At 34.9% G+C, this 27,223-nt stretch overlaps 1 non-coding gene across 1 annotated transcript; it reads right to left on the bottom strand.

Annotated features, from left to right (window-relative positions):
- Window positions 1-12,930: 12,930 nt before the first annotated feature.
- Window positions 12,931-13,005, bottom strand: Trnas-uga (transfer RNA serine (anticodon UGA)). Its single transcript has one exon. It is a non-coding gene; the product is annotated as a tRNA-Ser (tRNA).
- Between the last annotated feature and the right edge of the window lie 14,218 nt (window positions 13,006-27,223).

Raw genomic sequence — 27,223 nt, 5'->3', positions numbered from 1 at the left:
TGTTCAGTCTGACAATATGTCAGGCACGTTGGGTCGCAGTGCAATGGTGGTGTTTCTGCTTATATGCAGTGAAATCGACAGTATTTCTTTACATTAGCTACACAACATCCAGTAACCTAGTAATTCCACAAGAGTGAACTTAAGAATATTCAGCACCGTGATACACACACTGATAATAATGCAAATGTCTTTATTAGTGTGCAAATGGTCATTACTGAACATGTGTCGTTTGGCAGCTGTATTTCGTCAGTCACGAAAGGGAATCAGAAATACCGTAGAATGTCACACCTTCCAACATGACGAAATGACAGATTCCACTCTGGCTATGAACGCAAAGGATCCAAACGATAGAAACAAAATTAAATGTCTTCTGTACTTCGATAAGTGTCACAAAGTGAACTGATTCAGTAAACTTACAGTTTAGAGTCTGTCCCCAGCCGCTGACCTCGCCAGTTAGTCCCGTGAGGATGGTTTCCTCGTAATCAGGAGAAGGTAACGTGACCAACTTGATGTAACCTTGAGGACGAAACAGGAAAACATATTGATTGGTTCAAATGGCTCTGAGCACTATGGGACTCAACTTCTGAGGTCATTAGTCCCCTAGATCTTAGAACTAATTAAACCTAACTAACCTAAGGACATCACACACATCCATGCCCGAGGCAGGATTCGAACCTGCGACCGTAGCGGTCGCGCGGTTCCAGACTGAAGCGCCTAGAACCCCTCGGCCACTCCGGCCGGCGGAAAACATATTGACAAGATGTTATTTTTGGCTTAGCTAAATGTGGAATGCAGTATCTAAGTACAATGAATGAAGTCCTACGTCTTTGGAATCTGCGTGTTAGCTTTGCAATATGAATTTTCTGTGACAGGCTGCTTACGAAGAACGATTATTGTTAAGTGACTAATTTTTAAATAAGCTACAGCCCCTTCGTACGTCTTCTTGTCAGGTCTAGCTTCAGCCTGACAGTCTTGGTAGTTACGGATTTTTTTCTCTTTCCTTCCACCTCACTCTTTACCGTCTTGCGCTGCACCTGCGTCGCAGCCGGAAGTCGTCCGATCCGGTCCGGCGCCGGCCAAGGCCGGAGTAGACAACAAACAGCAGGTGGCTGCTGCGCGTGACTACACTGGAGGGAGACGCGCAGTACGGCGTCGACCGGCACAGGGCTGCCGGATTGGCCGACCTAACAGGATTGTTTCCAGTCTGGCGGTGCGCCACGAGCGGGGTGGTCGACGAGGAATTTCTAAACCATCTCGTGAGGAATGATCCTCGCCTGTGGAACCAGCGGATTAAAGACTACGATAACCGTGATATTAAGCGAGGAATGTGGGAATCTATTGGGGAGCAACTATCAGTCAAAGGTAAACATAGAAATCATTTTGCAATAGTTTTAATGCTTGCTTTCAATTCACTACATGTTACTACAAATCAGTACTAATTTCAACATATTACTTTTAACATATAATTATTTTACCAAATTGTCAAAAAGAGATAAGTTTTTACCTGCTAAAATACTACACGATGCGTTCGATTTGCCACGGAACGACGCCAACCCCATTGAAGGATGACTTTAATTTGTCTCTGTTAATTGGAGCCTGTTGTGATGGTCTGTTGAACGTTCTTGATTAACCACTTTCTTGACACGGTGAAGCACTTGCGTCTTCTTCTAAACTTGTGGAGTTGAAGAAGTCACCACCTACACGGTTAATAATTATTTTGTGCAGTAAGCACATACATTTCACTATCCTCGCCGCTTCACCAGGTTCTGTTTCAATACATCTGCCCAGTGGACGGCACCTGCCAGTCAGAACACCGAAAGCACACTGCCCTCGATAGCCTGTAATTGAAAACTTTTTCTTCGTGTGAGAGACGTCGTTTGGAATAAGATTTCATGAGATCAATTTCCAAAGGGAGATCATCTCCAAGCAAGATAAACGGCATATCTATAGTAATTCTTTCGACAGGCTAAGGTTTCCGTAGGGTAGTGTGACTGTTCTCCAAGAATGCAGACAAAGTAAAAGCCAAAAACGTTCCTCCGTCACTCTGTTTTCCACAACCTCCCACATCTCTTAAAGTAAATCGACAACGGTACTCCACCAAAGCTTGTAAAACTACTGAAGGAAACTTTTTGTAGTTTAAAAACATAGTTCCACTTTGTATTGGACATTTCATTCCGATATGCTTGTTATCAATGCATCCACGTGCATGAAAAAAATTGCACTGCTGGTGGAATCCTCTCGCTATTTCCTCAAAACTTTTCAGATCAGGAAAGGGTAGGTGTCGCCAACAGAAATTCCTCCATTATCACATCCACAACTGCCAAGACACACTTACCTACTGTATAATCACTCAGTCGAAATGTTAGGCGCAAGGACCGAAAAATCCCTGTTGCTACGTGTAAGTACCTGAAAGAGTCAAATGATAATTGAATATTACTCAAATGATGTGGGTAGTCTTTGTTAGTGATATTTCAGTAATCTTAAACATATATAAACAATAACACAACATTTGTCCCAAGATCGGAGAACATCTTCTGTGCTGATTTTGTGAGATTTATGTTTCCTTTTTCAGATGTACAGGCTCGGATAAAGTGGCAGAACTTGTTAGATGCTTTTGGGAAAAGCTATAAAATACTGCACGACTCCAAGAGCAGTCATGAGTTTACTGCCATCATTCAAACAACTCGATCAACTGGAGAAAATGAGGATACTTATGAAAATCATGGGGGACGTCACCGAAGCCTTAGAAGCTCACCTGATAAATGGTCCTATTTGAAAAGCATGGTGTTTCTGAAACACATTATAACACCTGGGCCAAGCTCAGGAAACTTGCTTGCCACAGAGAAAGAGAATGAGCCTTCTCCACGTGATCGAAGTCCCACCATAGCAAGTTAGAAAAGTACAAATGATGGTGAAATGTGTCTCTTTTCAGAAGAGTTAGAGGTCTCCGCTTTTACGTCGTGTTCTGTGAAAGCAGAAAAAAAGACCAAAAGTCATGTAAAAAAATATGATTATGATTCACAGGCACTGGACAGCGAGAAAAGAAAGATAGACATATCTGAGCAACATGTTTCTCAAAAACAGATATATCAGGATGATGACGACTACTTCTTCTTCATGAGTTTACTGGCATCATCCAAACAACTCGATCAACTGGAGAAAATGAGGATACTTATGAAAATCATGGGGGACGTCACCGAAGCCTTAGAAGCTCACAACGTTAAAAATTATAAGAGATTGTCAAGTTTTACGCAGACACACGTTGGATGTCCTTTACCATTGCTACAGCCGTTGCACTAGCCATCACCAAGTGCCTCTAATTATGCCCAACATTCGTCTCCCTTTGTGAGCATAGTTCAAATGTGTCCTCCTGCCCAACAACCTGATGGCATTTCATTTTAATGGGCTATCCCCAATGTACTGTTAATAAGTTTTTATGAATTATTTTCCACAATTTTCCTCATCACATTCATCGCTGATATTTGTAAGTCTTGAACCAAACAATTGTTTCATTGTGATTTTCAGATCATACATAGATACCTGTTTACAGTTGCTTATTTGTTAATAATATCTAATACTACTGTGAAAGAACATTAACAAATATATGTCTATGTTGATACATATTTTTATTGTAACTGAAGCCAGAATTTATTTATAATATTCATATATTATTTGATCAGTTATGCCACTCACAATAAAAATAGGCTATCAGTTGTTTTTAACATTGACTTACCTGATTGCGATAGTAAGTTTTTCTTCTGGAGTGATACATGCCCTGTAGTTGGAATGGCCAGTTATATTGCCTCTTATGCCTTCAAGTATATAGTCAAACGTTTCTATAAGCATGCGGTAGTAGTCTTTGAACTTGTCTGGAAAAATTCGCAGTGATCAGCAAGTTGTAAAAAAACTCCCCTGCAATTCTGTTTTCACTAAAACGATGCACTCAAGTCCTATTGCTTTGTCTTTTAAGGCGAACATTCTTGTATAGCAGCAGCCAACACAAAAAATCATCATCCAAATCACTCATGATAGCTTCTCAACAACTGCAGCTGCTGACCTAGGGCGTGTAACTGAGTCCACTGCGGAAACTGACGAATGACGACCGTACCCTGGGTCGGCGCTCAGTGTAACCTCTTCCCGTCCTGCGTGCGACAGCTGCCCACCGTTGCCGGATCGGCTCGCACCCAGTGTAAGGCGTTCACGTCGGACGACGCCAGCTCGAGTTCGTCGACCTTCACCGGACTCGATCGGAACGGACTACTTCCGGATGGAGTGTAGGTGCAGCCTTAGTAGTACACGGAGCCAAATAAGTACGAATCTATGTCAGGACACGAAATAACTTTCTACAACTTTATTTTTGCTTCTTAAACGAAGGAAGGGAGCCAAAGCGAGCCTGTGAATGCTGGTTATGAGACGAAACAGAGTGCAGAAAATAGTTACAATACTTGCCAACAGAGTTCAGTTCCTCATTAGGAGATTGTACAGTCCCTGGGCAATTTATTACATGCACTACAGTTTTTAATCACATTTTGATTTATATCTGACGAAATTTGTTTTTTAATACATAAATTGTGATAAAATGATTATGTGTAGTCTACTTCATAACTAAGCTCATTTAACAAATAAATAAAACGTAGTATTTGTTGAAAAATATTTTATTTCAACAATTACAACAAAATTAAAATATTGTGAAAGTCAAATCATTACTTTTAATATCTTGTTGAGACACCTTCTGAAACTATGACAGCCTTAATACGACCTGGCATGCTGTCGATGCAGTACTGTACTGTGTCCTGCATTTGTCGATGGCGATACCACACATGGATGATCTTCTCTAAGAGCTGTGGTTTTGTTGTGATGAGATCTTTTGCCACCTCCCTCTTCATTACTCCCTATACATTTTCTATGGGGTTCATGTAGGGACTATTATCTGGCCAGTGTAACACAGGGATATTTTGTTCCTTCAGAAAGGATTTAACTGACCTGCCTGTGTGACAGGGAGCTCCACCCTCCATGAAAATAAGTGGTTCCCCATTCGGGAAGCATTCTTTGAGCTGTGGTATTAAGGGTTTTTGCAGGACTTCCGTGTACTGGTCTTGCCTCATTATGCCATTAATCACATAAAGAGGTCCTGTGCCCTTGGCACAGACGACAGACCAAAAAATCACCCTAGTTAAGTGTTTTATGATATGAATAATGCATTAGGGGTGAAATGTTTCTCCTGTTCGCCGGCACACATACTGATAGTTAAAATTTCAAACGTCTTTTTATCGCTGAACCAGACCTATAAAAATCAACAAAAATAATTACTATACTATGAATAAATGTACATAGCTTATACCATATCGTAAATAATAATTGTAAAGTTAAATTACCGATCTCCAGACGTCCACATCCTTACCACACCACTGTTTAGCTCACTTCATACGCTTTGCTTTCATTGTGGCTGTTAACTATGGTTTTCTAGATGGTCGACAAGTCTTGATATCAATCTTTCAACTTTCTGCGAACAGTGCGTTCAGATGCATTCAGATTAGCCTCTTCCACTTGAGATTTTATCTGTTTCGTTGTTGCAAATCTGTTTTCTAGGCTAATTCTTTTCAGAAATCTTCCTGACCTTGGGGAGAAAATTGGATTTCATCCACATTTATACTTCCTTCTGAGGCTCAATTCTTCACTTGAATGAATTTTCTTCTGTATCCGCCTTGCGCTAGCTTCGTGAAATTTCCCTATTGGAATACATTTTCATATTAACGAGGGTTTTGACCTCAGCTTTTTTATGCGGTGAAATGTCCCCCTTTCACCCATTTTTAAAGGTCACAGTTAGTAATATCAGGCTGTTAATCAGTCAATTGTGATGTAGAAATTGATAATCAAAGCGAACCCATTACACATGAGAACGCCACTGAACACATCCTTTCCTGTACGCTTTACTCTGCACATTGATACCTACAATAAGTCAACAATCCAATGTCACGTAGCAACAATAGATACAAAATTTAACAATGTAATAATTTTGATGAATAACTATAATAAATTTTCCGATTAATCGCATTAAATATAGTACTCAACATTTAGTTATGGCGAATAACATTAAAACTGTGCAGTGTGTCTAATATTTTGGCCAGGGACTGTAACTGCAACTGGTGGACTAATTTAAACAAGGAGGTACAGTGATGAGCCAAAACATTATGACCACCTGCTCAAGAGCTTGTTTACCCGTCCTTGGAACTAAATACATCACTGATTCTGCGAATCAGGTATCAGGCAATTCGTTAGTAGGTTTGTCTACGCACAGTTCATGTAATTTGCGTAAATAACGGCCTGCTGATTGGCATGCGTGGTAGTGGCGCCCGATAGCGGCCCCGGTCTCTTCCTTCCGGTTTACAACAGACGAATTGGGTGGCTGAGACATCAACGTGAGTTTACTATAATGCTCCTCAAACCACTGCAACACGGTTCTGGCCTCGAGACACGGGCAACGATACTGCTGAAGGATGATATCGCCATCAGGGAAGACATCATGCATGAAGGGATACAGGTGGTTCGCTGCTGTAGGCATGTCTTTGATTGTTACCACAGATCCCATGCCAGAGCAGTAGAATTTCCCCCATAGTATAGTATTGCTCCCTCCAGCCTGTGTCCATGGGACGCTGCACGTGTCGGCTGGTTTCACCTCTATGACGGCGTTTGTGGAGACGACCGTCGAACAAGTGTAGCAAAAATGTGATTCACTCGAACATCCGACTGTTTCCATTAATGTGTGGTCGAAACCCAATGGTCCCGTGCCCACTGAAATTGAAATTGATGCTGTCATTGGGCCAACATGTGAACACGTGTGGGTGGTCTGCTGCAGAGCTCCATGTTGAACTATGTACGATAAACGACGTGCACCGAAACACTTGAGCAAGTGGTAGCACTGTGCTCTTTCAGCAGATATGCCACAGATCACCATCTGTCCTACTTTACAGAGCAGACAAGCCTACGAACCCCAAGTTCTGTGAGCAGCAGTAGACGTCCAGCCACTTAGCACCTAGTGGTAGTTCCACTGTCCTTGTACATCTTTCCATATATGCTCATGACAGTAGCATGTGGACATTCGACCAGCTTCGCCGTTTTAGATATACTACTTCACAGGCTGTGCATAATAATAATCTGCTCTTTGTCAAAGTATCTAATCCCAATGGATTTCCCTATTTGCAGCTCGCATCTTCGCTAGGGTCATCTCCCATTCATGTCTGCTCTGTTTAAGTACCTTTGTCAGGTGGCTGCAACGACTGCTTCTTGGTCTTAACGTCTGTCACATGCAAGCAACAATTTTAAACAGAAAATGTTACAATGCTATTATGAATAACCCAGCGTCAGTTAGGCATTTCCAGACGTTTTTCTCGTCATATACGCTTATTTTATTCTGTAATGTAGGAATCTATTTGTTATATGTTAACTAATCAGCGAGAGAAGCATGTGATATAAAAAGTCTCCTCTCGTAATTCAGCATTTTTCTGAATATGGACTGCCGAAAGTGATGTCTGGGCTATAATCTCTTCCAGAAAGTAGTGAGGACTTATTTTGCTATTGGTCGGATTGCCATCTGTCTTCGAGGCAGCTTTCACTGGACCGGGCTGATAGAAAATCTGAAGTAAAGAGAGAGAAATAAAACCATCATGGTAAGATTAAACAGTACATCCAATATTATTGTATATAAAAGAAAGTATTGCTTGACCAAGTTCACACATCAACGAAACGTGATCCCTTTACACATTAGACTATAATCAAAATGAATAGTACACCCTTTTTCTCAAAACATTTCCACCAGAAGATAATGTTTGGGGCAACTCGTATTGTTGGAATTAAACTCCATTGTATTTTTTGTGCATGTTGGGGCACTTACCACGGATTTTTCAGAGACATAAGATAAAATTGGCATTTTTCGACGTGTCATTTTTCTCGCTGGGGTGCGATATATCGAAGTGACGATGTGTTTTTTAGGTCTGAAGCCAATGTTCTTTGATAAAATTTTTATTAATTTTATTGTCTGAAAGGAAAAGATATACTGACAAATAATTTTAAAATATGGTGTATAAAAAGTATAAAAAACTTTCGAAATTGGCCTTGAAAAGAATTTCCTAACATAAGGGGCAGAATGGAAAAAGTGATGGACTTTGGTGACCTAGTCAAGAATATCAATGTCTGGAAAGAGTCCTATGTATTTCCAGAACTATATCATCATCAAAGTGCAAATCAAACTGAAACTTACCTTTCCATATGCGTTAACAGTTATTTGTGGTTCAGTCTACTAGTCTGATAAATAAATGTTATTTTCACTCTCCACATACGATAAGTACATCTGGGTTGCTTACGGATGCACAAAGAAAGTGCTATTGTGACCATAATTTCTGTCGTAGCCAACATGCTAAGGGACGGTGCTGACTGAGAACAACATGTAACAGCAGCAGGCGGGCCACAGGTGGTTTATACAGCATCTTTCCTACCGACTAACGTACGCCGACCAGTGAATGAACTGAAAAAATGAATCATTTATCAGCAACCATGATAGACTGGAGACTTTTGAGGTCCTCATTTCCAGGGAAATAGAGATCAGCAGACTGAGTAGAAAGTAATGCAAGAAAACTTCAGTTTGATTACTATAATAGCAGTAAGGGATTATCTCAGTATTTTATTTATATAAAAGTATTTAAGCAGCTCGATTAATGGCCAGACTGTTCAAATTTCGGATCAGCTCAGCAATTCTCTGAGGTTGAACTGACAAAATATATGGACTGTTGTATTTACGCCGAGGTAGTGCAATTCTAAACGGTATTTGGTGTTGAGAAAGGGCAAGGAAAACCAATATGGAAGTTTTTTTTACTGTAGAAAATGTATAGGTGCAAAGTAGTTGTGAGTGGTGTGTTGGTGATTTTATTTTGTAGCTCTGATAACAGTAATTTAGTTGACTGAGTAAAAGAAATTTGTAGACGGTAGTGACTTTCGAAAGAGACCGGAGGTGTGCACTGTGAAGGTAAAGTCATTATACCATTAAGCTACATTTGGTAGTTCCTACATAATGTATGCATGAAATATCGGTATTTACTGCAATTTGTAACCCGAGAGGGAAAGGGATAGATAAGAAAAGTGCCAGGAGAGAGAAAAGGAGAAGCAAGAAGAGAGCGAGAGCTACTCAAATATTTTAAAAAATAATTTCCTGACTTTAAAAACCAGGTGGACAGTAGTCTTTACCAGCAGTTAACTTCAACAGATGATAAAGATGTAACACTGAATGCTTCAGTGCAGAACAAATTGTGAAGGAACAGAAGCATTGTGAGCAGATTAAAAATTTACAACAGATACTAGGAATATTTATGAAGGGAAATCAAAGTGACAAAATAAATTACAATAGAAGCTAGATAAAATATTGCTGAAATTGAGTAACTACAAAATGATGCCACAAGTGATGAATTCTAGTGTGATAAGAAAAAAAATAGGTAAGTAGAATAGTTACCAGTAATGATACTACACAACAGTACAGTAGATGGGATGGTGTCAGTAGACTCATAGGACCTTGAGTATACGTCGATGCCTGTTGGAGGAGACTAGTAAGTGGTGCCAAATGAGATATAAGTGGTATACATGAGGTGAATTACTGACAAGGAACACATAATCCAATCCAGATTGTCAAAATAGAAAAAAAACGAGAGAGCAGGTAGGTGCAAAGGAGATAAATGTTCTTGGCAAAAGCCAAGACCAGTGAACAAATATTTAGGAACAGTGAATTTGGTCAGACCATTTAATCAGTATCATATTATTGTCTCTAAGCAAGCAAATAGTGTGGAATGCTGTATGAGGAAAGAAAAAGTCAGCCAACTGGAATTCTTACAATGTGAGAAGGGGAATGTAAAGGTCATGTGGTTGCAAGAAAGAGTGGAAGAGAGTGTGAGCTTCACTGCCAGCTTAATATTGAAGGGCAAGTGAAGAATGAAAGGGTAAATTTATTAACTGAGTAAAATACAGGAAGGAGGCACGGTCTTGGTCATTTAAGGGAATATATTTACAAGGAATATTTAGAAATGGAAGCAAAGTGGTGGCTAGAGTGTATTTTCCATAAACAGTTTCGAGTTCCTCCATCCAATGCACAGGATGTCAGACCTAGCTGCATAGATTTTATTGGAAGTAGATTGGTTGAAAGAATACTAAGGAAAAATATTATTTAGGGGTCAACAAATAAGTTTAAGCTATGAAAGTAAGCGTAAGACAGTTAAATTTAATAGCGAAAATGCTCATATTGCAGTTGAAAACATGGAGAATGTAGGGAGAACAATGAGAGAAAATTTCATTTCGAAACATCACGCCAAAGTGAACAGTAAAAGCATAAAATGATTATTTCTTGGAAATGTGTAAAAAAAATTGCAAGCCAGCAGAAAACGAATTAATGTTTTTTATCAAAGATACCTGGCTGGCATCATTAATGGATATGAGTGTAAATTGAAGATGAAAGTAGGAGCCCAGTATCATAAAACATGTCAGCTAATGCCTTTAAGGTTGCAGGAAAACATACAGGCTGAAAGTAATCAAAAGAGGTCATGGTGTAATTTTGACCGGTTGCACAGTCCTTTTAACAATTCTGATGAGCCTATCAAACAGCCATTTGGGAAAACTAGATTTGTTCTGGATGTAAGAATGATGAATCAGTATGTAGAAGTTCAGAAAGTTCCTCTTATTAGAATAGAAGAAGTGTGAATGAAATGTTCAGGAATATAATACACTGACACAAAAATGTGAAACAACGAGAAGTCAATGTTACTTTATTCACAGTCTCATTATGAATGAGCATGTAAATGATTGGGGGGGGGGGGGTAATATTCTCTGTGTTACATAGAATGGCCACTGGCATTTGGCATTTTTGCTTTTCGGGTTTAGTGTTGTTACCAGGCCCACTAGGATGCACTAGGAGTGGTAGATGTCGAGTGATCTCTGTGAATGATGGTGATGCCATATATGCATGTGACACAGTGTTAACACCACATGACAGAGTGTGAAAGGAACCTAATTGCAGGTCTCCATCTGCTGGTTGGTCGAATCCTGCAGTATCCAGATCTGTGGGGTATTCAAATGTGACAGTGACCCAAAGTTCGACTACATTAGAACGCAGGGGCAGGCATACTTCTCGCCAAGGTTTCATTCCCCATGACTGCCCACCACAAATGATTGGAACTGAAATGTGCACCAAGTGCTTCATACCTCCTTCACTTGTACACTGGTCATCTCAGAACAAGTAATGGACCTCCTGCAACATGCTGTATGATAGCGCACCATTGGTCAGAGACTAGAAGCAGCCAGTCTAGGGAATTACCGTCCCACACACAGCCTGTTGTCACCACCACAACAGAGATGTCTGTGTTTGGAGTGGTACCATGAGTAGGAAGCATGGACTGCTGCTGAATAGCACTCTACTGTGTTGAGCAATGAATTAGAGTCCCTCATTCCCATAGACGACCATTTTCGACGAAAGTGCTGGCGATCTGGAGAGCAGTAACATTCTTGGAATGTTTTGGAGATTGACCAGCAAAATCCCCACATCTATCTCCAATAGGACATGTTTAGGACCAGCTCAGATGTCAACTCCATCCCAGTGCCTCTATCAAGGATATCAAGGACCAGATTCAACAGTTATGGGCCAGCTTGCCTGAGGAGAGGATACAATAGCTTCATGAAACCCTTCCCAGCTGAATCAGAGCATAAATCAAGACCAGAACGGATGAAACATCATAGCAAATAGGCTTTGTAATCAAAGATAAAACACAATCCATCTTCTCAACTGAAGAAGTTCCATTTCGTTTTCTCCTCCTTTTTTTCATCTTTTGGGCACTTCACTTTTTTGTGAGGCAGTGTATTTTAGTTATCTAGATCCAAGCACTGGATGCTGGCCGGGGCCATTAGCAGAATAAATACATAAGTTCTGGCTCATTTTCCCCAAATCGTCAGATAACCATAGAATTTCTCGGATTCCCAAGAAATTTTCTGCTGATTTTTCTAGAAAAATAACCCAGAATCTCCATTTGCTTGTTTTAGCAAAAATTAGGCGAATGGGGGTTAATGCAGGCAAATGGAGGGATATGGAGGGAAATGGAGGTAAACATAGGCAAACAGAGGGAAATGGAGGTAAAAGGCAGTAAATTGAGGGAAATAAAGGAATGTCATCAAAGGAATGCTTCACCATATGCAATTTTTTTATTTTTTTAAATTTTTTATTATTCCAGGAGGGATGCTTGTCCCCTGAGATTCCATAATGAATAAAACATAAAACATTTTTCTCTTCAAATAAAGTAAGTAGTAAGGTAAAAAAGTCTTAACGATATCCATAGGATGATATCCAGATCATGAAGTTCGTTATTATTATTTTTAAATTTCTTCATTCCATTGTATCCTAATTTAACCTTTCCATCTTCAAAAAATTGAAGATGTCAATCGCTTATTAATTTCAGATACATATCTGGTAAAATAATCTTAAACTTGTTGTTAAGTTCTATACAATATTTTTCTCCATATGCAAAATTTTGCAGCCATAAATGTTGTGCAAAACATTCACTTGTAACTCATTAATTTTTTAGATATATCATAATTGCTTACATTATTGAGCTTCTTGAGTAGGGGATCCATTTAAACATAAAAATTTTCACTAACAGGATTTAAATTTTATGTGTCATGGTATGTAATAAATCTGAATTATTTTTTCACATTTTAAGGATTCCAGATTTTCATTTCCGTGATGAAGAAGATGACAGAGGCAGCTGATAGTGTGACAGCTAAAGTAGTGGCAGCTGAATCAGCCTCTAGGCAGTGTCCAGTGTCACTGATTAATGTCCACGTTGTAATGTATGTATCTTATTTTGTAAAACATGTTTTTTGTTGAAACTTCCTGGCAGATTAAAACTGTGTGCCCGACCGAGACTCGAACTCGGGACCTTTGCCTTTCACGGGCAAGTGCTCTACCAACTGAGCTACCGAAACACGACTCACGCCTGGTACTCACAGCTTTACTTCTGCCAGTACCTCGTCTCCTACCTTCCTTGGTAGAGCACTTGCCCGCAAAAGGCAAAGGTCCCGAGTTCGAGTCTCGGTCGGGCACACAGTTTTAATCTGCCATGAAGTTTCATATCAGCGCACACTCCGCTGCAGAGTGAAAATCTCATTCTGGAATCATGTTTTTTGTTTTTTATCATCATGAGGACTCACCCAATTATGTACCTCAATTGAATAAAGTTCATGTTTAATGCTTTGGTTTAAATTCCAAGCCTATTATATTTTTCAAAACATATTTCTTTATGCCTTTTGATTTCTTCTCCTTCTTGGCACCAACTTTATATAAGCATACATTTTTGCTCTCAAACCAAAAAATTCTTCCATTATTTTTCCATTACATTCATCTTTCATTTTTCCAAAAACTCTCTTGACTGCATAGCGAATTATGTGTATATTTTTTTTCGATAATCGCTTGTGTCAGTGACATTAACCATTGATGTCATGTCTTCACTGAAATCTTCAGTTTGTAAATTGATATGTATGTGTCTGTTATCTCCATGGATCTCCACATCAGAGGTCAATATTTTCACCATATTTAGGTTTCATATTTCTGTAGTGAGAATCATACATTTTTATTTTTGAAATAAAAAAAAATCATTTCAATAAAAATCGGTTTATTAAACTTAATTTTGGTTACATTCATGAAAATTGTAGAAAGATTTTTATTAAATATTGTTCGCCCTTTGAAGTATGGCTTTGCCACAAGTCTTTCACACTTATCTGCATCTGAAACTATATTTATATTCCGTGTGTATCTTACGTTTTCAATTGTCATGCAATTCATCAACTTCTACAAATTCTTCTAAACATCATTCTTCACTTTGGTTCTCATTTCTGTGTTCAAGTTTATAAATTTACTTAACCAGTTAGATTGTTTAAATTTTAAAATTCTGTATATTTTTGATATCTTCATTCATAGAGGGAGGTATTGTTTAAGATTTCTATAGTGAACTACATAATTATGTTTATTATCCAAAATAGTAAACAATTTTCTTTCCTTAATTCACTTTCAGGAGCAAGTTGTGTACCTTTATGGAAATCATGCTGTGCTTTTGGATATTCTAAATATACTTCAAATATATATCCCACCCAAGAAGACTAGAACATCTCCTTTTATTAAATAAAAGAATCTGGATCATCCCATTCACATCCACCATGTGGTAACTATTGACTTAAAGCATAACCATAGAGAATGCGTCTAAATATGCTGAACAATGTAACATCTTTTTTGCTCCATAATTTTTCATATATTTACTACTTGGCTTTACATGGCTTTTACAACATTGGGCTGTACCACCTATTATTTCTTTTTCAATCATTAAAATCATATAGTAATCATGCTTAGCATTCCATAAAAAATAAATCACGTGCACTAAAATACCAAGATGAGTCTAAACCTTATGCTTTTTGGAAGTTTTTGTACAGCTTTCAAATGCATCAGCTAATAAAAAAACATCAGTTTGAAGACAGAGCTCATGATATTAACCAAGATTCTTTATACTGTATTTCTGCAAACTAATTTTGCTTGGCTATAATTTGCACCACTTATTTCACAGTAATCTTGTTTATTGTAATATTGCTCTCTCGATGGAATCTGTGTTTCTTCAAAATTCCTTCTACTATCCATATAATCAGAGGTATAATCACGTTTCTTAATTACTAGAGTGTCAAAATTTCCTAGAAAAAACTTTTTAATCTTGGTCAGTTAATCTTTTTTCAGATTTTAAAGAATTTTTCGTGGTTTGAAATCATGCATCAATAAACCACATCTCCAAATACTTTGCTTTCTTATCAAAATTATTATATTGATCATCACTGCTGAGTATCAGATATATTGTATTTTCGTCATAACCAAGTTCTCTTTTGAACAGATGTGAAGCATATCCTGAGAGATTATTTAAATAAATTGGCACAAAACTAGGCTACTTCAGTTGAAAAATACACTAATTACATGGTGGAGCTATATATTTTCCAGATAAAGTACATCACAAACTTGTTTTTTTTTATAATGATATCTACCTAATGAGCGTATTTTAGATGCTGTATGCCTTGACTGTTGTAGCAGTGGTAATCGTCTCATTTCTTCAACTTCACAATTACTTCTTCCAATTCACTGAACCTCATTTTTTTCACACATTAAATGAAATTTTGAAACAACTTGGTCTTCAATATATGATAGTATCTTTATAGTCCCCAATAACATATTTGGTAAAGCAACAAAAGCACTTGGTTTATGTTTTTGATACTTCACTGTACCAGATGTGGCTATTTAATTCTAATTCTATTACATTTATTCGTTCATTGCTAAGTCTATATCTCTCTTATAATATTTTGCTCTACAAAGCGTTACCATTATCATTCCCTGTTAACACTAGATATTTTAGAATTAATTTTAAGAAGTTTGTCAGTTTTTGATTTGGTTGACAGGCAATTTTTAACAGCAAATTCTCAACATCTGCATAAATAACAAATGGAACTTTCTGTGTATGTTGATAATATAGGAATCTGTCTCTGTAAATTCTACATTTAATGGTTTTTTAACTAAGCAGTTTTGTGCGTGACTATCAACTTTTCCTGACTGTTCAAGTGAACTAAACACATAACAAATAAATTTTATTTTACTCAAAAGAATCCTAGGTAAATCTGTTAACTAACAGTAGCATGAATTACTCTAATTCTTGAAATAAAAGAGGTTCACATGTTCTTTTTCTTACAGTTCGTAGCTTTTAATGGACACACTCGACATTTTTCATCAATGAAAAAACATTACTAGATAAATTAATTTTAGTCTCAGATTTTTTTATATTATCAATCACAACTGAAAACACAAATTTTTCAAGTTTTTGATCAATATAAAGACCAACATTTCTATGTATTGTAACTTACAGTGCATTTTTATTTAAGGGAAACAAAGCAGATTTTCTAATTTGATCATTATTTTTCACATTAATAGAAGCTTTCCCATTTCTTACTGTTTCTGGCAAGTCAACATATGATGAGAATCTTAATGCAACATATCTATTAATTCCTAATTGCAAGCCAATAATACTGCTTAATGTGTAAGTAGATGCTTGTGAATGAAAATTAGACGTTTTTGATGCAAATTCTCTTTTTATTTTCATATTTTTAATCAAATCTCTTTCATTCACGAATGTATAATATTTTTTATGAAACATACATTCCATAATTCTGTGACCTATAAGCATTTGATACTCACAAAACAGGATAAAATTAAATTTCAGTCCAAAGCAAATTTTTATATAATATTCCACTATTTTTATAATTTTTTGTTTCCATGGACTCAAGAAACGATTGGCACGTTTAAGTAGAGATTATTTTCGAAATTTATATTTTTTAGTCTTTGAGCAAAAGTTTTACTAACTATATGTTTTCTAACTGTTCTCCTGTATCTCCATTCCTCAAATACATTAGTAGAAGGAGGAAATCTGTCTTTCAATGGTTTAGGTTCATTATTTTGAAAAATTTCATCATTGTTTCCAATTGTAGAATAAAGTAATTGTTTACAAGTACATTCTTGATGTTTATTAATTTCATCATTGTTTCCAATTGTAGAATAAAGTAATTGTTTACAAGTACATTCTTGATGTTTATTAATATATGTAGTTATAGCAGTTTTTTTCAAATTCCTATATCAAATCTAATAAGTCCTTCTACAATAATCACATAGTTTGACAAATGTGATATGATCAGTTTTGATCCTTATTTAAGTCAAATATGTTTTTAATAGGATAAATGTAATTGGGATCCTGATTTCTAGTGGGAGCTTTCCTATTTTTGTTATATTCTATACAATATTTTTTTATTTTGCTTTTATGTTTGGCTTAGACTATGGATTTAAATAAAAAGAATGTAAATTTAAATTTCTTGTCAGCCAATAAATTTTTTTTGAGATATTTTTTCACACTCATCTTGTTTTTAATTATTTTTAATGATATCAATATCTTGTCATGTTCTTCACTCAGAATTCATTGTAAACGATTTTTATAATAATATGCACAAACGTTTTTTTCATATACACAAGGAAGTCATTTGCTGTTATATACTGCAGTACAACATTCACTTAATGTGGTTTACACATTGTCCTATAACCATATTTTGCGTATTTCTGTAACAAAAAATTATCAATTGTTTTCTCTACTTGACATGTTTTACATATTATAGATTTGATTGGTTCTGGTGTCAACTTTTTATCTTTCTTAATTACATCCACTTATATGGCAAAAAATTAATAAAAAATAAAATTAGTGTACTAGAAAAGTTACTAGTATTTACAATATATGTTTTGACACAGTTATTACTTCAGGAACTAATGCTAATGATATACTGCAATCAATACCATATAATGATAAAGCAGGCATACCAGTTCTCACTATCATTTTTTTAAATTCACTGTATTCCTGGAATGTCATCCTTCAAAAAATACAACAGTCCATTAATATAGCTGTATGCATAAATTTTTGCACTGGGTAATCCCTAAAATTCTCTAATTATACATTCAAACAATTCTGCATGGAAAAAAAAATACATTACCCGAATATGTATTGTCAACACCATTTACTGCTGCATGCTGTCATAATCATATACTAGATAGTGGCTTTAGATATCCTGGAATTAATTGCAATGTTTGTAAATTTACCACATGCATGAAGCTGGTAACAAGTAATACAACTTCAGCACTAGGTCTTTTATATGCTCCATCAATTTTTTGTATATCTTGTGGTAAGATAGTTAACTAATTATTTATTAGCTGTAAATTATCATCCACCCACACCCAATTCTGATAAAAAAATATATGAAATTCTTTTCATAAATAAAGGTTGAACTTCATAATTTGACATAATGATTCACTTGGATCAGGTGGTACAATATGTACCTGGTGTTGATATGTCTGTGTCACTGGTAATGACATTTTTTTACCATACAAACTATGAATACCATCAACTTCACCTTGTGATAAGTGTAAATTTGAACCTACATAGACACAGATACATATTGCTCCATAAACATCTGATGTATGTGCACTCTCATGCTTAATACTTCAAATAGATTAATTTGGAATTTTCGTGTATTACAGTCTGCAAGTACCACATTTCATATTTACCATTCTGTATCTCTACTGCATCATTATTCATAGTTGGAAAAAATGTGTGACACAACACATCACTTTTCCATTTAGTTCGTTTGGACATTGATGCTTACACATTTCATAGTTATGTGTTAGTTTTTCACTCATAATCAAAATATCTGCAGTACTACTAGCATGAAGAAACTGAATATCTATATATTTTTCCATAAAATAAATTTGCCTTTGATACTTACACTATCTTTGATTTGCTAATTTATAGTGCCACAACGTATTTTTTACTTCAATTTATACATCCTAGTTCTATAATCAATATCTGCATCTTTTACACTACATCCAAGTCTATTCATAAAATTTAAAGATATGTAAAGCGAAATACTTAAAAAATTTAACCCCAGCAAAACATCGGGTTAAGAGGTAATGAAAAATCAACTACAGTTATCAGTGAATCGGTGTTATGTTTGAAAATTTAGACCCCTCTAATCCAGAGGTACTGAACAGAAACGAGAATCAATTATATTTATCGATGAATGTAAAAAAATTACTATTTAAATAGTTTTCTATTAAACTCAATCATCAATCTTGCAAACAACAAGCTTACATACGACGATAAGCATGCACATATGATAAATGACAGGAAGAAAACTTTATAGTTTTCTGCAAAACAAATTGCTATTCTTTTATGATATAGAGACACTCACAAAGCAATTATAGAACATCTAAGAGAGAAACATGGACGAATATACAAGAACATAAGGGTAGTGAAATGGGCAAACTAATAGTGTTTTCCATTATTTTCATTTTGAAATAAAAAAATGAAACTAACTGACCAATCCCAAGATTTGGTAACTCAAGAAGTTTTACCATCCATTCGAAAACATGAAGAATCTAATATTAAGGAAATGTATAAAGGTGAAATGGCTCATTTGGAAAATATAAGTATAATTTGACAAGATTACATACAAAATTTAAATGGAATAGTTGAAAATGCTTCAGGAATAATACAAGAAAGAAACAGAGAAATCGACAGAGATGTTGTACCTCAAACAACTTATCGAGATTTGGACAATCTTTTGTTCTTTCAAGATTATCAGTGATGACTATATATATAATTATTACATGATTAGAACACAAAGAAAAATCCTGCAGAACAGTTGAACAATATTAAAGCTATTCATGCAGATTTTGTAGAACTGATAACACTTAATTATTATCCTAGCCCAATAAACTTGTACCAGAGTGCGACAGAAAAATTATGTATTGTTTGCTACCACAATTATTTCAGTATTTTGAATGGCTACATATAAGAAGAATTGAATTATGCTATAATTAGTCTTATAAGACTGTATTAGTATATAATTTGATTCCAAACAAGAAATATTTGTACTCTGCTAATTTTATCTCTCAATAAAATTCCTACACATTGTTGAATCATTTATGCACATGTTATGTGACAACACACTTAATGAAACACATGATTACATTGTGTTTCCTTAAACTGACAGTTTTGATCAATCAAACGAACAGACCAATCCACTTGAGGCTGTGCCATTATTATGTAATGTGTTATTACTCTGATGTGAAAGATGCTGATATGTGTGGATATTTTAAAATGTTTTCCCAGTTCACTTTACCTTTGAATTCTGTAATAAAATCTTCAGACACTATGTGTACAAATGAAATATCCTTACAATTTAATTTATCCTGAAACTCTCTCATAAGCCTTCAGACAATTCTTGTTCATTTGCTGTGATATCACAATCTAATTTGTATTGAAAATCTGTTATAAAGTCTTCAGACAATTCTTGATCAACTAATATGTAACCCCAGTTTAAATTACCTTGACACTCTTGCATAAAATCTTGAGATAAATGCAGGCCAAATGATATAGCAACTTCCCTTATATTACAACTTTCTCATAAAACTTCAGATAATTTTTGATTATGTGATACACCAACTCAACCTGTTTTGTCTTGAAATTCACTTACAAAATCCTGTGGTATCTTGATATAGATGGCCAATTTACTTTACCCTGAAATTCTCTCATGAAATCTTCAGATATTGATGTGTACACTCAATCAAACTTATCTTCAAATTGTCTCATGGAGTTTCCAGATTATTTCACGATGTCTTAATTTATATTCCCTATGTAATTTAACTTGAAATTCTCTAAAATGTTTTCAAATCATTTATAATTTTGTCGTATTACATGTTTCCATACAACTTCGCCAAATGGATTTTTCCTTTTAATATAATTAACAACTATTGCTCCATGTGCTTCATCTGTTAAATACAATTGGTATAATATGAATCATTTTAATGTGTTGTTGTAATTTATCTGTTTGTTCATTCACCACATTGTTCTAATTGTTGATGTTGTTATTGTTGGTTTCATTGTTAATCAGATCAATAAGATGTTTTTTTCTTAGCTTGGAAAATCCTGTAATCCCAGTTCCTCTGCTTTATATCATAGTTCTTGTACAGTAGAACTCTTCAGTCCATTGTTAATGTGTTTGTAGCTACTATGGGAAATGTTTCAGCCTTGCATGCTTTACATTTCATTTCATTATGGTACTGCATGGTGGATTAGGGTCCACACCAATAAATGGAAAAAATATAGGGAAATTTCATAAAAATAGAAACATTGATAATAAAAAATTTTGCTAATTACACCAAGCCAGTATCAAGCACATCTGTTTGAGCTGGCATCAGTGTTGTTTGCTCTTCAGAAGCATCTTTAATGAATATATTTTATTTCAATAACAATAAGGACTGTCAGTTAAAGTTAGGTACTTGGTTCAAAAATACTTGTTTTCCACTGTGTGAACAGAAGAATATTTGACCACAGACGATGTTTTTGTTTTCTATATATCAAAAATTCAGTCCCTCCAAATATTAAACAAATCAAGATTAATTATTCAATTTCTAAAAGACAAGGAAATTCCATTCTAATTCCATTCCTGAAACAAAATTAGATAATCCACTAGCAACATGATACAAATACATTCAAAACGAAATTAAAGCTTTAACACCATATAATTCGGTTCAAAAGAATTGGATTCCAGTAACAGTTGATGATTTCAAGGAATCGGTCATGTCATAGAATACTAAACAATGCAAGCAAGTAAGAAAGTATTAATTGGTTGCAGAAAAGATTAAGTGGTTTCATTGAAAATATAGCAGAATGTAAAGTTATTTAATCTCAAAATGTTATTAACAACAAGCTATATAATTGGAAAACAGACTAAAAATAGAGGAAGAACAGAAACAACAACTTTCTATACAAATACAAGGAGACAAATTGAAGAGCAAGGAAGTCACAAAGGGAAGCTACAAAGCATCCAAAATAGAATTGAAGGATGTTACCTACACCATTACCACTGATACATTTCTTTAAGACTGATGAGAGCACCAAGAAAGTTAATCAAATCTAGATTATCTACATACAATACAAGAGACCATTCAGATGACAAATTTTATGAACTGTACATCAAAGAGTGAAACACCTACAAAGAGACTGAAGAAAAGTTTAAATCTGCATTTAAGAGCTTCATGATTGAAGAAGACAAAGAACTATAGAACATGAACTTCGATGACATAAAATATCACCTAGATAACTTATTGATGGTTGAAAGTATGATCTGAACAATGATGAATCAAAACGTAAGCTATATGACAATATTCCAACATCATAAGAATATATTCAACCTTTTATCATCACTCAAGAGCTTATTGTGAAAGTAAACAACAAGATAATTGATAAAACTATATTAGATGATCTGCCACATTCTCATCAGTTAATTGATTTGTGATTGTAGATTTGTTTTCATCATTAAGATAACATAAAGACAGAAAAATGAAAGTGTAGCTATCTGATTCATGTTGTATCTATTTATATATACAAAATTTTACGAAAATCCGATTAGAGCAATTAGAGATCATGTTCATGGAAAATATCATAAAACATGTGAAAATTTCTCCAAGAAAAAATCGTTCTACCAACCAAACATAAAATATGATCTAATATTTAGGAATGAACCAGAAATGTATGTTAGCCCTCATAAGATAATGATATAACACACATAAGTTTTAATGAAAATGTTCTAAAATTAAATATAAAACATTTCCCTAATAAAAAAGTTTTCAATTGAATGGCAGCAATCCCAAGAACATCAGGGTGCAGTCCTAAGGCTTCGCATGCTGTCGCTAATACCGCTTGGAATTCGAGGAATCTTTTTCAATTTATTCAGAATAATAACAGGATTCTTTATAACAATTAGCAAGCATTTATGATATCTGATGAAGAGAATAATCCTTGGTTTAAAGCTATGGTCGCTGCACTGAAGATATTGAGGTGAGAAATATGTTTGTTCTTTTAAATTTTTTATGATGAATTTGAGTATGATTCCTGTGTAATAAGATGTCAAAGAAGAAATATTCAATGTCAATTTATACACGTGAAGAGAGATATCTAAATTGTGGAGAATTAATAAGAATCGAATTCAACCAAAACTCACATTTTATTGGAACAACTTTTACATGGTGTAAGAAACCTCTTATAAAATTGCATTACCTTTATTTGCCCACTGACTGCATGTGTATTCGAAACCCAAACATTAAACATTAACTTTATCTCCTTTGTTTCACAAAATTTTGTCAACAAGGTATAGAACAGGATAATGTGTTTTTCATAAAAATTTTCTTTCACATCTTATCCATCCAATGTCTTCAGCTTGTACATGACTGGATTAGAATGGATAACATGATCAATCATAAATATTTCTTTGAACAACTAGCTGTGTATTCCATTTCAAAAATTCCTTTAACTTTACTGATTCTAGCTTTATCTCTCATTTCAAATTATGGTTTATCATTTGATACAATGGCAGGTAGTTTATAATTTTTACTATACCTTCTATGGGCTTCATTTCTATTGTTGAATGTTATTATTGTTGTATACATGAATTAGTTTTATAATGAAGTCAACCCACCCATAACTTTCTTGAAGAACAAATCTCTTCCACATTATTTCTTTAAATGTTCTATTAAATCTTTCTGCAACTGGTGCTATTAATTCAGTTGAAGCTGAATAATCATTAATGTTATATTTTTTATAAGTTCTTGAAATTCCTTATAGCATAATGCTTTTCAATTGTCTGTTTGTAGATTACTTGGAGTTATTTTTTTTTTTGTGAGGCATAGCTACATTTTTACCTTTTGTAATTGTTGTTCAGTAATTGCATCATAACCATTTATAGGATATTTCAGAACTACTAACCTTCTACTATTAAGTCAATATATCCTTTAGTTGCTTTAAAGTTGTTATGTAATTCTTTATGGTACTGTTTAATTAAATTTTCAATTTTCGCATCAATGTTTGATTGCAAATTTTCGATTTTATTTCTGATGTTTCCTAATTCTCCAGTGCTTTACCCATTATTGAAGTAACCTTTATGTTGTAGCCCATTTCCGAAATTATGCATTTATTAGCTTTAATATGTTATCAAATTCATAACCATCTGACAACCACTTTAGCATAAATATAGACAAATGACCAGATTAAGTTCATTGTAATCTTGTATTCTTTCAATACATATTCATTTTGACCTAGATATTAAACCAGTTATTTTGATGCATTGCAACCAAATAAATCAAACACAAATTTCTTGTCTTAATTCTTGTAATAATATAACCAGTGTGTGCCATCATGATCGGATGTATGTAAGTCTACTGTACCACATTTTCTATACCAAAATCTGATAAAGGTTTATTATATTATGCTGGAATTAAATAAAAGAAATTCTTCCAGAAGGAGGTATAATTGTTGGATAACCTATGGATAATCGTGTACCTGACCTAAAATATGAAGCAAATTATGAACTTCAGTGATGAGAAAATATATGGGAAAACATAAGAGGGAAGAAGAATTCTGAGCTTGATATCACAAATTAGTATAACTCAGTGGAAATTGATATGCCTTTGTTTTTTTGTGTTTCAGACTAATCATAAAAAAATCATATGCTTCATTCAAGTGAAACTACAGAATATCTATTTGAAAAAGTGGAGAAATCAAGTTTTCCCACAGAGGCTCTGGAATATTTAATCCAACAAATAATTTTCTCAGAGCTTGTGATCCATTTCTGGATTTTAAACGCATCACACCGTTAATGGGCGCTGTAGCCTCAAACCTATGTAATTTCATTACGAATTATCCAGTTTATACTATTACTATGAGTCACAGGAAAAAGTATTCTTACAAGTCAGTAGACAACAATGAAACTGTGTGCAACCTTTAATGATAAAAGCTCTTCAGATACCCTAACACACGTTATCATGTATGGAAAGAAAAATTTGACATATGATGCACAACACAATAGTAACTAAGATTTTCAGGCAGCAAACGCAAAGCTCTGTATGAACAATTCTAATATTTTACTCATAATTCTTAAGCTCTCACAGAACTTACGTAAATAGAGGTCTTCCTTTCACAGGGATCATAAGTCAGCTGGATGAAACTCCAGCTGTGTGACTGCAAAGTGAAAGAGGAGATGAGATACAGCCTGAAGACTAATTAGCCATTGTGAGATAATGTCGAGAACTTGCACTGCTTGAGGTATGAAAATAGAGTGGATTATGCTGCCTTTTATGGTTACCTCAATATGTAAGCTAAGTGTGTTTCGATTCATGAAACATTTGCTAGCGACATTTTGTGGTCCAAATCCACTCAAATACTGGGCATTTTTTAAAAATCCTGTGTTATGTAGTCTAGAGTTTCTCCACACAAGAGGAGTTTTGCAGGAAAAACTGTGTTTTAATAGTCAGTTTTCAAATAAATGGAGCCCCTCCTCAAGAAACTCAATAATCCAAGCAATTTCAATTTCTTTAAAAAATTGGTAAGCTATAAGTAAATGTTTTGTGTAAATTTACTGGCGGTGAAAATTTGAACACTAGATGTGGAAAGAAAACCTGTATGGTATTGATAAGGATTTAAAGATTATTTTGACAGATAGATATTTGAAATTAGTAGCTGACTGCGATTGTCAGTTTTTTGAAGATTTCAGATATAATGTAATGAAGTAATTTAAAAATAACAGTTATGAATTTGTGATCCATAACTCATGCTATGAAATCTATTTAAAAAAATTGCCTCAGAAAAATATTTTCTATTTTATTCATTATGGAATCTCATGGGGGACGACCATCCCCTGGAATTATAAAAAATATAAAAAAACAGATATGATAAATCATACCTTTGATGGGATTACTCTGACAGTATTTCTTTCTTTCCCTCCATGTATCTCTATTTCCTTCCATTTACCTCCATTCACCTCCATTTACCTCAATATCCCTCAGTTTTTCTCCATTTATCTCTGTCTCCCTATTTATTTCCTACAAAAAGTGAAATTACTAGGAAAAAATGGCTTATAGTAGAATAAATATGTAAGTTTTGGGTTAAATTTCAGTCTGTTGGAATTTATAAGGGCAATGGATAAGTGTTAGAGGAGAAGGTACTAGAAAATTAATTTAATTGCTATTAAAATGTGGGGAGGAGGCTGTCCAAACAACTCTGGAAGTTGCGGAATGACTTGAGAAAACCAACATCACTATCAAACTGAGGGATGTTAGTGTTGGGTTGTACTGAAATAAAATTTTTAGAATATATGATTTTTAATGGAAGTGATGAGCTGAATCCCAACATGAGTGACTTGGAAATGGACTGCACAACAATAAAAGGAATTTGAGCAGATAAAAGAGATTTTAAAAAGAACAAGGATACTAAGCTGTCCCAACCTTACTGAGAATCTTCATATAACCACTGAGCTTTCGGATGCATAATATCGTCAGAGATTTATCTAATAAAAGAGGTGTAAAAGTAAATAATGCAAAGAACTGTTATTGTCTTTTCCAGTAGAGTGCTTACAGAGCGTGAACATAGTCACTCTGTCACTGGGAAAGAGATGTTGCCAATAGCCTGGACTTTCAAAATTATTCGTTTACTCGCAGGGCATAAGGTTATCATACTCTCATATCATAGAGCAACTGTTTCTCTGATGAGCCGCAATTTATTATATAATAGACAGGCAAGACAGGTGTTATTCATGCAAGAACAGGATTCTCTGGCAATGCATGTAAATGGAGAAATGTACTGAGTAATAAGTGCTCTATCGAATTTACACTGGTAATGAAAGTGAGCACTGATGATCATGAATTCATAGATGATCTTTGAGTTTATTTTTTGAAACAGGCCATCAGCGCCAGAAAGCTCAAAGAATTAACGACTAATATTAGACAAAAATAATTATCTATAGATTGCAAAATACTGAAGAAACTGCAAGCAGATGAGGTTCATCACAGCCTAAGAGAGAAATTTAATGTAACAAAGTTGCAATTTTGGGAATTCATATTTGGCGACTTTGTGTCTTGTATAATTTATATCACTGGTCAAACGTCAAATACATACATACATGATATTGTCATTTTGACCATAGAAATACAATAATGGCAGAATGAAATGCAAAGGGAGAATAGAAGACGCAAAATCATGAAAATAGTGTGAGCTATGTCGGAAAACAGAGTGGAGTGCATAAGGAATTAATTATGCCTCTTATTCAGTCTTGTCAGTAAAATATAGGAACTAGCAGCAGGAGGTCTTTATCGAACATCCACAGCACGAGTTTTTGTCACATTAGAAGTTTGGACAAAATTGGAGATACTTTAACTGATAATAAAGGCAATTACAAAGATATTTATATGTATTTCAGTAAAATATAGCGACCAGAGAAACTGTTGTCAGGTAATGAACCTCTGTTTACAACTACGAATTGCAAATGCGTGAGGTACTGCCAGAAGAGATTTAAGGAGAAGAGATTCAGATTCAATGGGTTTGAATAATGGAGAAGTCAATATAACATTGCACTAAGGTAGCACTTTTAGAGTACTTCTAGAGGAATTCTGGAACAGCTTTGGACAACCAAATAGGGTGTGGTATGCAGTAACTGAATTAAATGAACGAGGAGTAAATGAAAGAAGCAGTAGTTAAGT

Source organism: Schistocerca serialis, chromosome 11 (assembly GCF_023864345.2).
Source record: "Schistocerca serialis cubense isolate TAMUIC-IGC-003099 chromosome 11, iqSchSeri2.2, whole genome shotgun sequence".
NCBI classification, from domain to species: domain Eukaryota; kingdom Metazoa; phylum Arthropoda; class Insecta; order Orthoptera; family Acrididae; genus Schistocerca; species Schistocerca serialis.
The sequence above is the reverse complement of the archived record's forward strand: the minus strand, read 5'-3'. Positions and strand labels throughout refer to the sequence as shown.